Here is a 14801-nt window from a genome sequence, read left to right as displayed (position 1 = left end):
CAACAGCTATGACATCCCTACTCACGTCGTCAATGCCCAAGAGTAGGTGCAGGTTTATATAGAGGCCATTCATGCTTTGAACGTACTCTACAAAACCAACGAGCTGAGTTTCTATCACCCTAAGGAGGTGATGGGCATACTCAACCATGATCAGGCTAGCAATTGTCAAGCTATAGTGAAAATACTAGAAGCGCTAAAGATCAAAACAACACCATAAGGTGTTATTAAATCAAACAATAAGTGGGCTTTTTAGCTCCCCACTTCTATTGAATTTACTACTGATTATCTTGAACATTCCAAAGGAAGAAACACTAAAAATAAACTTACTACGATGCAAAAATGAACGAACTTTTTTCATGATTCTTTTGAATGAGTATCCTTTTTCAACTAGTAAAGAAATAAGATGGCAAGATTGAACAACAAAAGTAGATTTACTAGAACAAAGACGAGAAAATCTAAATAGTTGAGAGCAAATGACACCATACTTAGCTAAAAGAGAAATGTTCGAAGAAATGTGAGGCATGCGGATGATTTTTAGATTGGCATATTCTGGTTCAAGGCACATATCATAGATATCTACCTCTAATCCCAAGGGAGTCTGAAAAATCTTAAGGTCTAAAAAGGCACAACAATCACTATTTGTGGTACAGTTAAGTTCACAAAACTCTTTGGGATAAATTCCTCCGCCTACAGAACTCGAATTCACGTACATAAAATCTTGAAAAGAAGGAACGTCAGGGACAAAAAGATCATCTACAAAGCGTCTTACATTGCATAACTTGTGCAAAAATATTGGGCAAGTGTTAGCAAGGACAAGACGCTCCATAAAATCAAACTCATAAGTAAAAAGATAGAAATTAGCAAGAAAAACAGCACAATTGGTGCCCATAGGGATACCAATTGTTTGCTTGAAAAGAGAGTCGCCGATGGTTATATATAAATTGTCCAAAAGAAAATCTAACCAAGATATGATGTCAATGTCATCTACAATCCTGAGAATCTCTTTCTTCCTTTGTCTACATCTACATTCTTATTTTTCAGCCATAAGAAGTCAAAGTTCAAGGCTGACTTTTCTACTAGCAATGCCTTGTACCTATCCTTCTCAAGCTTGTACGCAAAAACTTTTGAAATAAGAAACTTGACTCTAAATTTAAGGTCCTCCAAATTTAGCTTCGTGTATAGCGTTGTAAAGTCAAAAGTTTGGAGACATAAAGGAGAAGATTTCTCCTGAAGGCTTCTTGAAGAGTTCAAAAACTTTAAAACGGGAATCACGCCTACTGAATCATTTAAAATCCAACTTGAATCGGTAGGTACGTCTGCTTCCTTTAGCATATTATTCCACAATTCATTTACGCTAGGTAAAATGGCTTTGAAACAATAACTAAGCCATTTGGAAACCTCGGTCAAAGAGGTGTTACAAGAAGCAGCTATAAATCTAGGCTTTATAGGGTTCTTGTGGAACTTCCAAACGGTATATAGAAAAGGTAATTTAGGCTGGCACTTGAAACCAAAAGACTTACAAAAGTCTTGATGTTTCAAGATAACCTCTTGCATTGAAAGATCACAATCACTGTAAGTCTGAGAGTTTACTTCACCTAACAAGCATTCTAAATAGAACTTTTTGCACGTAACAACAAAGTTATTAGAGCACTTATCTACATAAAAGATTACAAAATCACGATGAAATTTCCTAAGAGCATCACGATCAGAAGAAGATAAGCTATTCCTTCCTGAAGAAACGTTCCGAGAGCAAGATGCTAATATCAAAGAAGCTTTCTTGAGGATTACAGACTTCCAATGGGTAAAAATACCTTGAACTCCTAAAGACTCCTCAAACTTTACTACGAAACTAGAAATTCCTTTTTCTATGGCTTTGAGAAGGCAAGAGTCGTTTGAAGAAGGGAGCCTATATTTAGTACCTCTTGAGAAAAGGTCTTTCAAAGAATCCGAAGGAAGGATAGAACAATCGGCAGTAACTACATGACCCAAAGCTCCATTTACGTAAGAAGAAAAGGCAGATTTACTACAAGGGCAATCAATACTTGAGATTGCAAGCCTCTCTTGCTTTTTAAGATTACGTCCTATGTCACTATAGTTAAAAGCTTTTTGTCCTAAAGTTTTCACATATTTGAAAGCTACGACAGGATGGTTCCATACCTTTCTCACACAAGGAGGGAGAGCATCCAAAGCTTCTTGAGATCTCAAAATAGAGCTTAATCCAATCTTGTCTAAGTCAGGGGAGTTAAAGATAGTTATCAACAAATCTTTCTTTCCAACCAAGGGATTTTTCAGACTAGGACATTTGGACTTCAAAAATTTGCCTAACAGTACTCGAAGTTGAGTACTATGAGACTCTCTTAGCTCCAAATCTTCATAAGAGTAGTTCTCAAGGGTATACAAGAGCTTAAATAGGATCCTTATATTATACCTTTCAAATATTTTATAAGAAAAAGAACCCAATTCCATGGCTCTAGATAGGTTAATCAATCTCCGTTTGAAATCTCTAAAGGCAAAAATTCTAAGGTTAGAAGGGTAATCACTCTCAATTCTAGAGATTGAAGCCCTAGGGAGACCTTGTACTCTACTAGAAATAGTGTTGTGCAAAACAACTGGATTGATTTCAGGGATAGAAGGCGGATCTGAACGAGAACCTTTAGGAATCCAAGTTCTTTTAAACCGACTTGAAGGGAGAACTAACTCGGGTTTGGGATGCCTTCGCCAAAGCATAGGTTTCTTATGGTAAATTGTCTTATTTTTACGTAAAGAAGACTTTCCTTCCAAGTTGAAACCTTTAGGGAAAAAAGTATGCAAGGTTCTCATCCAAAACAACTCTCGAGGCCACGCTGATTTATAGAACTCTTTAGAGTTTCTAAAATTACCTTCTATGTGCTCAATGGGAAAACAACGGAAAGACTCAAACCCATGTTTTGCTATTGACGCATACAAGGGTTTCACACTTTCATGTACGGTGCTCTTACTTGAACTTTTCTCGCTTCTCTTACATGTTCTTGAAAACGAACAAAAGTTGTTCGAAAGGTTTGGCCAACATACATCATAGAACTATCGTGAATATTATAAATAACATAAATAACTTGAGAGGTATGAACCGGACTTAGAGGACGATCTACCGCAAGATGTTTTTTCCTTAAACGCCTCAAACGATTGAGGGCTTTTATGGAAGAACTTGTGTAATGAGTACTAACTAAGACATTCTTAAAAGAAGCCCAACGAATAGGACCATCACCAAAAACATGCAAATTCTTCAAATTAGACTTAGCTAAAAACTTAAATCTTTCTTGATACAGATTATGACTACTTCTAGCTACTGAAAAGAAAGAAGGGTCGAAAAGACGTACCTGAGAGTCATCAACATTGCTGGTTGAAGCTGAAGAAGAAGTGTGTTTTTCATTTTTGTAGTGAGGTCGGTGTTTCAGATCAACACCCGCCTCAAGGCTAAAGATCCTAAGGCTAGATTAGTGTTAGCCGCACCCCTCATTTGTATAGCAGGGTTGCTGCCAAGCAGTGAGGTCCTTAAATAAGGCTGCTTGCTACACTCAAAAGATCATCGACAATAGCATGCAATCGAGTGCCCGTGATCCCTTGCTAGAATCACTACTCAACCTCTCTTCTCACAAGAGATATTTCATGAAACCGCACAAGAAACCCTTGATCCAAAGGACCCAAATTAATATGTTATTTTTATTTTTTAAGAGATTTCAGAGAAAAACATTATTTATTAAAAACATGCAATCTACAAAGTTAGATTTATAACTTTCTCACTACAACAACCAAACACACACACACACACACACACACAATCAAAAGCAAAAAACAACAAATAGATAAATCAAGACAAATTAAAAAATAAAAGACATAACACTCAAACAAACCAAAATCAAGACAAAAAGAAGCTCTACACAATAAATCAGGATACAACCAAAATTACAAAAAGACCCATTACTTATTATTTAAAAATATATATATATATTTAAACCAAGGAATAAAAGTAATACACACATAAAATCACATCGACACACACATAAGTATAAGATCGGTAGCTGTTGGGGTATGCACTATCTAGATAATTGCAAAACGTCTTATGAGGATTGGACCACACTGAAAAAGCACTCTGGAGCCACAACCAAAGACTCAAAAATTTCTATAAAATGGAGCTCTATAGCCAAAGCATGGATTCCAATGAAGATATAGCCTCACTAGTGAACCATTTACACACAGCTCACGTACATCCAGTGCGCCGTAGATGAAGACGATCAAGTGGCGGTGCTTCTGCAAGCACTCCCAGATGATGTGTATGGACAAATTGTGATTGTACTCAAAGAGAAGGACCCAATTTGAGGACGTCATAAACTCTTTGTAAGCTTTTGAGAAGAAGATAAAAGGCAACATCAACAATGGAGGAGCATATGCGGTCACCAACCAACGCTACAACAAAAACAAAAGCAATCTGAAGTGCACACACTATGGTCGCACCAATCATTTGTCAAAGGATTGCTATGGAGTGAACCCTTGCAAGAATTGTGGAAAGAACAATCACTCATTCAAGTATTGCAAATACAAAGATAATAGCACCAAGCACAAGGCAAACACAAGCAACAACCACCACTACAAAGACAAAGGCAAAAATCAAATTAATGTTGCTGCTTAAGATTTTGACACCGAAGATGAATCTATTGGTCTCGTTTACTCTAACATATTGTGAGCACTTTAGCCATTTGTTCCCCACCCCTTGTGTTATAGGAGAAGATTGTTGACCTTACTTGTGTGTTCGAGAAGATCATCGTGTTCCTTCACATGATTGTGTTCCAAGGGAGGCTTGTGTGTGCCTACCACTTGATGTGTGTTAAAAGGGAAGGATTTTGTGTATCCCACCTTGTGTTTAGGGGATTTTGTGCATCTTTTCCCGATCTGTGTTCAAAGGGAGGATTGTGTCATGTGTACCTACCCCTAGTGTGTTATGAAGGGAGGTAGTGTGAGTACTTTCGTGCACACAAAACCCACACGAAGAGGGTTGTTAGGGTGCGAGTTTTGTAGCACCTAATGTGTGTAAGTGAAAGATCTAAGAGAGAGAGAGAGAGAGAGAGAGAGAGCTCAAAACACACATACATCCCATACCGTGGGCATCAATATCATCATGGCCAATGCCACCATGCACAAGGCTTGCCCCCGTAAGATAGCGTATAGAGGAGTCTGCCACCGTGTTGGCCATCGGAACCCCCAACCCACCCAATACCTTCCTGCAAAGATTATACCCTGTGTTTTACTTCAACATCAACAACAACCACCACAACATAATGAATGCAACGACATTTGCACAATTTGTGTAGGAGAGAAGATTCTCCAACCACGAAAATAACCATGTGTATATGTGAAGTGCTCAGTTTGTGTCTCCATGTCCTCTTTGTGTGTTAGGGAGTTTGTGTATCCACCCTTATGTTCGGGAGATTGTGTACTTTGTCCTTGTGTATAGGACAGGCTTGTGTTTGTAAGGATTGCCGGTTTTGCAGCAATCCCCATGTGTAACCGCTTTCCATGTGTCAAACTATATTTGTGTATTGTGTTGCCTACCATGTATCAGTCTATATGCATAACCGTGTGTTAGCCGGTGTGTGTCAACCATGTGTTAGCCGGTGTGTCAATATTGTGCGTCCTTTGTAGCTTTATATAAGAGCACTTTTATACAAACTTCAATAACGAATTAAGTACAATATTGACACACAGGCTAACACATGGTTGACACACACACCGGCTAACACATGGTTATGCATATAGACTGGCACATGGTAGACAACACAGCACACAAATATAGTTTGACACATGAAGAGCGATTACACATGGGATTGTTGCAAAACCCGCAATCCTTACAATATCCTCCCCTTTGTGAGTTTTGGATACACAAAATAGCACTCACAAATTTCACAATTGCCTCCCCTCAAACAACAAATGAAAAAACATAAACTTGTCTCCCCTTGACACATAGGGTGTAGGCACACAAGTTTCTTCTCTCACATTAGAGTGTAGGTATACACAATCCTCCCTTGGAACACATATAGGGTATGGAATGTTAGATCCCCCAAACACAAGGTGAGATCACACAAATCCTTCCCGCACAAACACAAAGACGGTAGCATAGACATACAGACGAATGCTTCACATCAATTGTTGGGATGCGAAGTTTTGTTACATCTCTTGTGTGAACAACACTTTCGACTTCATGTATCAAGCCATGTAAAAAACCTCTTACAACTTTTGTGTAAAGAACAACCACTTGTATTTGTGCATAGGCGGACACATCTTGTGCTCATGTTTCAAAAGGCTGTCTATTTGTATACGCCTATATAGAGACACATTCTGTTGAATAAATGTAACTTTTATAATTTTCAATATACCCTATTATATTGTGCAACAGTCTCTTTTTAGCAAGCTCTACACTAACCTCTCCAAAGCATGCCATTAGCATGAATGGCACACTAACCTATCCACCTTAACCCTACAACTGGTATCAGATGTTGTGCAACGGTAATACCAGTTATAGGGTTAAGGTGAATAGATTAATGTGTCATTCATGCTATGGAGAGCTTGCTAGAGAGAGACTGTTGCACAATACAATAGGATGTATTGCAAATGATAAAAGTTACCTTTATTCAACAAAATGTGTCTCTATATAGGTTTATACAAATAGACAGCCTTTTGACACATTAACACAAGATGTTACTGCTTATGCACAAATACAAGTGATTATTCTTTACACAAAGGTTGTAAGAGATTCATCACATGGCTTGACACATGAGGTGGAAGGGGTTGTTTACACAAGAGATGCAACAAAACCTCGCATTCCAACAATTGATGTGAAACACTCGTCTATATGTCTATGCTACCCTCTATGTATTTGTTCGGGAAGGATTTGTGTGATCTCACCTTGTGTTTGGGGGATCTAATGTTCCATACCCTACATGTGTTCTAGGGAAGGATTATGTATACCTACACCCTAATGTGTGAGAAGAAACTTGTGTACCTATACCCTATGTGTCGAGGGAAGGCAAGTTTATGTTTCTTCATTTGTTGTTTAACGGAAGGCAATTGTGAAATATGTGTGTTATTTTGTATATCCAAAACCCACAAAGAGGAGAATATTGTAAGGATTGCAGGTTTTGCAACAATCCCCATGTGTAACCGCTCTCCATGTGTCAAACTATATTTGTGTGTTGTGTTGCCTACCATGTGTCAACCTATATGCATTACCATGTGTTAGCCGATGTGTGTCAACCATGTGTTAGCCGGTGTCTATGTCAACCATGTATTAGTCTGTGTGTCAATATTGTGCGTCCTTTGTAACTCTATATAAGAGTACTTTTGTACAAACTTCAATAACGAATCTAGTACCTAATTTTGCATTTGTATTTAGTCATCTTTCTCAAGTTATTTTAATAGTTAATTATTATCTTTTAATTATAAACGGCTCCTTTAATTATCTGCCCTAAAACCTACAGTGTTTGCCTACCTACTTTCATGAGGGGAGGATTGTGTGCCTTCACCCTATGTGTCAAGGGGAGGCAAATTTGTGTTCCCTTATCCTCTTTTACGTTTGAAAAGAGACAGTTCGTGTGAGTGTTATACCCTTTCATGTTATAAGCAAACAATCCCACACGAGGAGGGTTGTTGGGATATAGACATTAATAGCACATCACTCATGGGAAAACCCCCTATAGCCTAGGAGTCATGTAGAATATGTGTGCGCCATTAATAAAGGCAAGATGTGTATGTGTCCAGCATGTGAAGTAAAGCGTGTGTAGAAAGCCAGGGCCATGTGACAAGTTTGTATAAAGCAACCCTTTGTATTCACAAATAAATCAATAATGCCATCATAATGAACCATTCATGTTAGAAATGAACATAGTGATTGCATTATTACCCTAGCAGTGTGAATACAAAGGATTGCTTTATACAAACTTGTCACATGGTCCTTGCCTCCTACACATGCTTCACTTCTACACATGCTTCACACACAAAAATCTTCCCTTTATCAATGGTACACACATATTTCACATGGCTCCTAGGCTAGGGGATTTTTTCCACGAGTGTGAGAGGCTACGATGTTCCCACCGTAACAACCCTTCCCGAGTGGATATTGTTTGCACATAACACAAAAGAGTTGGCAGTTGATGATGGAGTAGATTGGCGGGTTTGTGCAAGGCTTCAAGATAGCGCAAAGCGGAGGGCAAAAAAGTTGCACCCAACGACAGCAATAGGGGTTAACAACATGGACAAGGGTAACTCTTTGCACGCTTGATGTTGCCTTCTGGCAACCATGGGTTGAGGTAGTGGCAGCACACGTGGAACCAGGTTTGAACAACAAGTGTTGCAACACCTTGTGTGATTTGTTGATAGCCTGCGTGTGGGTGATACGAGCGTTGATGGGCTTGAGACCGGTTGAAGAGGTTGGCGCTCATCTTATCTCATGAGCGACTGTTGTGTGGTGGCTATGCCAATTAGGGAGGCTATCCCTTCCCCACAATTCGTATCACAATTCCGGATTGCGCCAACCTCTTCAACTGGTCTCAAGCCCATCAACGATCGTTTCACCCACCTGCAAGCTATCGGTAGATCACACAAGGTGCTGCCAACACTTGTTGTTCAAACCTGGTTCCACGTGTGTTGCCAATACCTTCAACCTATACATGCCATGAAGGCACCATCAAGGGTGACAAGGGCTGCCTCTATCCACATTGGCAACCCTTATTGTTGTCACTACCTGCAGCTTTTTTGCCCTCGGCTCTCCGCTATCTTGAACCCTTGCACAAGTCCACCAATTTGCTCCATGTTTTGTCCGTCGTCAATTGTCACACCGTCCTTGACTGTTACACTGTCACCAACCAACACGTTTAGAGCTCATTCCCACCATAGCACTAGTGTCATTTGGCCTCGAGGGCCTCTTAATTTCAATTAAGGCCAATTTCTCATGGCGTGTTCATATGTTTAGAGTGCATTGAAGCACTATTTAAAGAAAGGGTCTACATCGTAATTTGAAGATTGTTCTCTAATTTTGCAAGGCAAATAATGGCGGGCTACCAGCTTTCGATGACGAAGATAATGAGCAAACTAAGCAGCGGGGTCTGCAAGGGCCCCAAGTGGACGGAACGCAGCCCAAACGTTCCAAAACGACTTTCCGAACGAGTCCCATTCCCGAAACGGAGTCGAGAACGGAACACCGTTCCGGAACAAGGTGTAACCAGAACGGTGTCTTGGAACCGGGGAGGGGGGGGCTAGGCGGAATGTGAGGTGGAATGGTGGAACGCGGAGCGGAACGGACAAAAGTAGGCATTTGGGAGCGAAAAAGTAGACATTTGGGAACAGATTTGGGGTTGTTTGGGAGAAATATTTGGGGCATTTTTTAGGGCAGATTTAGAGACAGATTTGGGGGCAATTGTGGGGTTCTTTAGGAGTCGATTTGGGACCGACCATTTCGGCCCCCTTCCCGTTCTGGCCCCCCCTCCTCCTCCCCGTTCCCGTCCTGTTCCGGACCCTCCCCTTCCCGTTCCGGGTAACTATGTCATATGATGTCAAAGCTCTGATACCACTTGTTGAAATCGGATGCTCTACCCTAAGCACCATTAGTGTGAGCTAGGCTATGGTGGATGAAGTCTTAAGCTCACCATGGTGCTATGTTGAAGGGGGGCTAAGGCGGATTAGCCAATGTAGCATTCATGTTAGTAGCATAAGTAAGAGGCTACGAATGCAAATTATAGACTTGTATGATTAATACACAGCAGTATAGCATAAGCACGCGATGATTATTGGATCGTTATTCAACGTATACACAAGCTCACTTCATAGCCTTGAGCTAGGCATCTTTGCACACAGAGGTTACGATATCACAAGGATTGCCAAGTAAGCTACATATTAGGATTTATCACATGGTTTGTCACATGTCATAAGTTGACTACGCATCAACATGTAAGAGGGCTTACACAGATTAGGTGCTACAAAGCCCGTACCCTAACAACCCTCTCGCATGGGTTTGTGCGCACGAAAGCACTCACACTACCTTCCCTCAAGACACACTAGGGGTAGGTACACACAACACAGTCCTCCTCTTGAACACAAATCGGAAAAGGATGCACAAAATCCCTCAAAAACAACATGGGATACACAAAATCCTTCCCTTTAGCACACATCAGGTGTTAGGCACACAAAAGCCTTCCCTGGGACACAATTAGGTGAAGGAATACAACGATCTTCCCGAACACGCAGGTCCTTCCCTACAACACAGAGGTGAGGAACAAATGGCTGAACTGCTCACAATATGTCAGAATAAACTAAACCAACAGATTCATTTCGATGTCAGAATCTTCAGGAGCTTTGATTTTTGTCTTTGTCTTTGTAGTGGTTGTTGTTGATTGTGTTTTCCTTGTGTCAATTGGCTCCTTGACTGTGTTGTAAACTCACATGCTAAGAGTTTGCGAAAGGAGAGTGCTATTCCCGCTTCCAACACGCATTGGCCCTACTACCATGGTCTTCAGATCCCAACACCACCAGCTTCGGCCGTTCTTGCTGTCATTTTGGTTTAACTCAGGCTTGTAATTTTGCTAAAGTAATCTCAAATGCCTACGAGAGGCCTTTCCCATGAAGCCACAGACGACAATGATGACTACAACTACGAATGAAGGATGACATACTCCTGATGAATGAGCAAATGATAAACTTCTCTTCGTAAAACCTAGGTAACAAAGTAAATGTCCACTTTGTGAACCATGAGCTAATGAATCCGTTGAAAATCGCCAAAATGTATCCGATTGAGAACCATGAAGTATTTTATCCAATGAGAACTAGCCATGATGTATCAATGGACCATAGGAAGCCTAGATGGACCACTAGAAAGTACCATGACTACTCTTAAGGGGAGCTTGTTCGGTAACCCTAGCCATGGGTACCGATTTCTCTTATGACAAGAGCCTATAGGAAAAGCCCCTAATCTACTAGATGCCCTGTTGGGGTATAAAGCCCAATGTGGTCGCCCAGATAAGTGGGCGGGCCGCCAGGTATGTACACATTCTTTTGTAAAAACCTAATAAGAACTCACTATGCTCTACACATTACAGTAGAGCGACTTCACCATATCGTCGTGCTCTTCTTCTCGCACTCTCTCTCACGTCGCACTTCTGCTCGTACTCCTTCAACTGGTATCAGAGCTCAGATCGAGGCTCGGGGCAGCACTGCAGGAGGCTAGAGTCACCAGCTCAGATTGGAGTGAAATTCGACAGGCGAAGACATGGCCCCAAATCCTGTGGGAGAGCCCGAAGGTCCTGGTGTTCTCAAAATTTCATTCTGAGGTCATCTCGGCCACCGTTCGGCTTCGACAAAGGTCTGCGCAGGCCATTTTCGACTACGTGGTCTCGGCGGGTGCAGATCCGACTCTGCAAATTTGGGGTTTTCAGCCTACGACTGCAGGTGCTGAGGATATCGACACTCCCAGAGTGTTGATTTGTGGCTGTCTACACATCGAAGGACGGCTCACAATTCTTGGAGGCGTGTCACATACGACACGGGCGCATCTACACACAGACTGTAGGCGACATCCACTAGTTCATCAGGTAGCTTGTGTTTGCTGCTTCATATTCCAGATTTCATCCTGACATTGCAGGTACTTCCACATGGGATGTATTGTCAGAGATGATGTATGTTTGTTGAGGGTTTGCTGGCTGTGAGTCACGCAACAAACAACCGCCGCAACGGTTACAGCATACAGTGGGAAATTTGTGGATGTATGACTTTGTGGGAAGTTTATGTACTGTCAAATTTACTGCAGCCTTTGTTGAGGGTCGAGTGAGGTTTTATTGAGCTGGGGGATTCTCGAATGTTGAGATCCTTTCGGTGATACAGGTCTTGGAGCGATCCCTTGAGCACCCTTAGATACGCAGCTAGGATGTATTGACTGTGAGTTAGACAGTTGGGATTGCATCTTTGCTTTACTGCCGTTCAGGCATTGTCGCAGTCTATGCTTACAGGACAGTGATAGGACAGTCAGAGACAGTACATGTGCAGGACAGGTTTACCCACAGCTTACAGTGTTAGAAAGACAGTGGTTTTTTGAGCGCTTTTTTTTTGTCTGTTTTTAGTACACCAGAGCCATTTTACAAAGGAGACTCTGCCAAAATTTCTGCAGAATCTGAAGCTTTCTTGGTTTATTTGACAGGTTGATATTGGTTCAGAGGTCAGTTTACAGGGGAAACTCTGCCGAATTTTTCCCAAGAAAGTAAACTACTGTGAAGCGTAGCTATGACTGGATCACAAGACACTGCTCTTTACAATATCAAGAAGCTGGATGGAACCAATTTCCCATTGTGGAAGAAGCAGATTTGGCACGTGTTGGTACAAAAGAAGCAGATAAAACCTATAAAGCTCAAGGGGATAAAACCAGAAGATATGGATGAAGATGAATGGAGCGAAATGGATGAATTGGCACTTTCTACCATTATGCTGACTTTGGCAGAAAGCGTTTACTTCAATGTAGCAGACGAGATGTCGGCTTATCAAGCATGGTTAAAGCTGAGTGATCTTTATGAGAATCAGAGTGCAGCTTCACAGGTATACTGGCTTAAGAAGCTTGTTGACTTGAAGATGAAAGAAGGGACACCTATGTCCAATCATCTGAATGAATTCAACACAATCTACAATCAGTTGTCAACTCAAGGTGTCAAGTTTGATGAACCTATTAGAGCTATGTTCCTATTGATCACATTGCCGGAAAGTTGGGACACTTTTCGCACAGCTTTGAGTAATTCTGCACCTCCAGATGGTTTGAACATAGCAGGTGTAGAAGGAAGTCTGCTTATTGAAGAAACCAATAGAAAGACAATGGACAAAGGAAAAGGAACAGCTTTAGTTGTCAGGGGAAGGACCAAAGAAAAGTACAAAGGTGGAAAGAGGAATCAGTCTCGTACAAGTCCAGCAGTGCTAAAGGCAAGAGTGACATAGAATACTACCATTGTGGCAAGAAGGGTCACATGAAAAGAGACTGCAGAGAATGGAAAGCAAAAAAGGGCAAAGAGAAAGCTGAAGACCATGGTGAGAAGAACAAGTCCTCAGTGAAGATTCAAGAAATAAATGTGACAAACACTGTTGCAGAGAATGACAGTCTAGTGTCAGGAGACATCTACTTCTTGAAGAATACAATGGACTCAGCTCTTCTTACAACATCTGATGGAAATGCACTGAGTGACTGGATTATAGACTCAGGGGCATCACTTCATGTGTCTCCAAACAAGGAGTGGTTTACCTCTTATGTGACCACTAAAGATCATGTTCGGCTAGGCAATGGGCAGACATGTGAGATCTTAGGTGTTGGAGATGTTCAATTGAAGTTTCAGAATGGCTCTTCTTTCACGCTGAAGAATGTGAGACATGTTCCCGCAATTACAAAGAGCTTGATCAGCACAGGTTTACTTGATGATGCTGGCTACGTCACCACTTTTGGACAGAACATGTGGAAGATATCCAAGGGTTCTATGACAGTAGCACATGGAGTAAAGTCTGGAGGACTTTACATGATTTATGTATCAAATGTCTCTAAAAATGTAATCAATGTAACCGAGCAGCCGAACGTTTCTTTGTGGCATAGCCGGTTAGGACATATGTCCAAGAAGGGAATGGAAATCTTGTCTCGTTCTGGTTATTTGCCTGGCTTTTCATTTAATGATTTTGAATTCTGTGAACATTGTCTGTATGGTAAGCAAACACAGCAGCCACATAAGCATAGAAGCAGTAGAAGAGATACACAGTTGGCACTTGTTCATAGTGATTTGTGTGGACCTATGCCTAACCTATCTCTAGGGGGAGCTTCTTACTTTATGACATTTATAGATGATTACTCGAGGAAAGTATGGGTTTAATTTCTCAAGCACAAGGATGAAGCGTTTAGTGTTTTCAAAACGTTTGTGACACTTGTGGAGAATCAGAGTGGCAAGAAGCTTAAATGCTTACGCACTGACAATGGTGGAGAGTATGTTTCAAAGGCCTTTCAGGACTTTTGTGAGTCAAAAGGTATAAAATGTGAACTTACTGCTCCTTACAATCCTCCTCAAAATGGTGTTGCTGAGAGGATGAATAGGACCATACAAGAGAAGGTCAGAAGTATATTGTCTAATGCACAGCTGCCAAATGGATTTTGGGCTGAAGCTGTATCAACAGTTGTTCATCTTGTAAATAGATCTCCTAGCAAGGTTTTGCAGAAGGATTCAGTGCCAGAGATGGTATGGTCAGGCAAAATGCCCTCATATAAGCATCTCAGAGTCTTTGGCTGTGAGGCATATACTCACGTTCCAAAGGAATTTAGGAACAAACTTGAGCCAAAGAGTAGAAAGTGCATCTTTCTAGGCTATGGTAATTCTGGTGAGATGGGGTACAGACTTTGGGATCCCGAATCCAGAAAGGTTGTCCGCAGCAATGATGTTCACTTTAATGAATCCAAATATCATTCTAAACCAGAAAGGGTTGAGGAGATTAGAAGAGTTGTCTTCCAAGAAGATAGACCTGCACGTGCAAGACAAAATGTCAAAGCTCAAGAGGAGCAAGGACAGGATAGAGTGGAACCACAGGTTGTGGCTGAGCCTGGGCCACCTATTGTGCGTAGATCTGGACGTGTCACGCGACCTCCTGATAGGTTTGTTCCATCTATGAATTATGTCATGTTGACTGATTGCAATGAGCCTTCATGTTACAAGGAAGCAGTGCAAATGAAGGACTCTGGGAATTGGCAATTGGCCATGCAGTCAGAGATGACAGCT

The 14801-nt window shown here is 41.3% G+C and overlaps 1 protein-coding gene across 2 annotated transcripts in view; it reads right to left on the bottom strand.

Annotated features, from left to right (window-relative positions):
• The window catches only part of LOC147450247 (uncharacterized), a 43007-nt gene that overhangs the window by 18340 nt on the left and 9866 nt on the right, over positions 1-14801 (bottom strand). The window lies entirely within an intron of this gene.

This window comes from Adiantum capillus-veneris, chromosome 9 (genome assembly GCF_014529385.1).
Source record: "Adiantum capillus-veneris isolate H3 chromosome 9, ASM1452938v2, whole genome shotgun sequence".
In the NCBI taxonomy this organism is placed as follows: domain Eukaryota; kingdom Viridiplantae; phylum Streptophyta; class Polypodiopsida; order Polypodiales; family Pteridaceae; genus Adiantum; species Adiantum capillus-veneris.
Note: the sequence above shows the minus strand (reverse complement) of the source record. Positions and strands in the feature narration are given on the sequence as shown.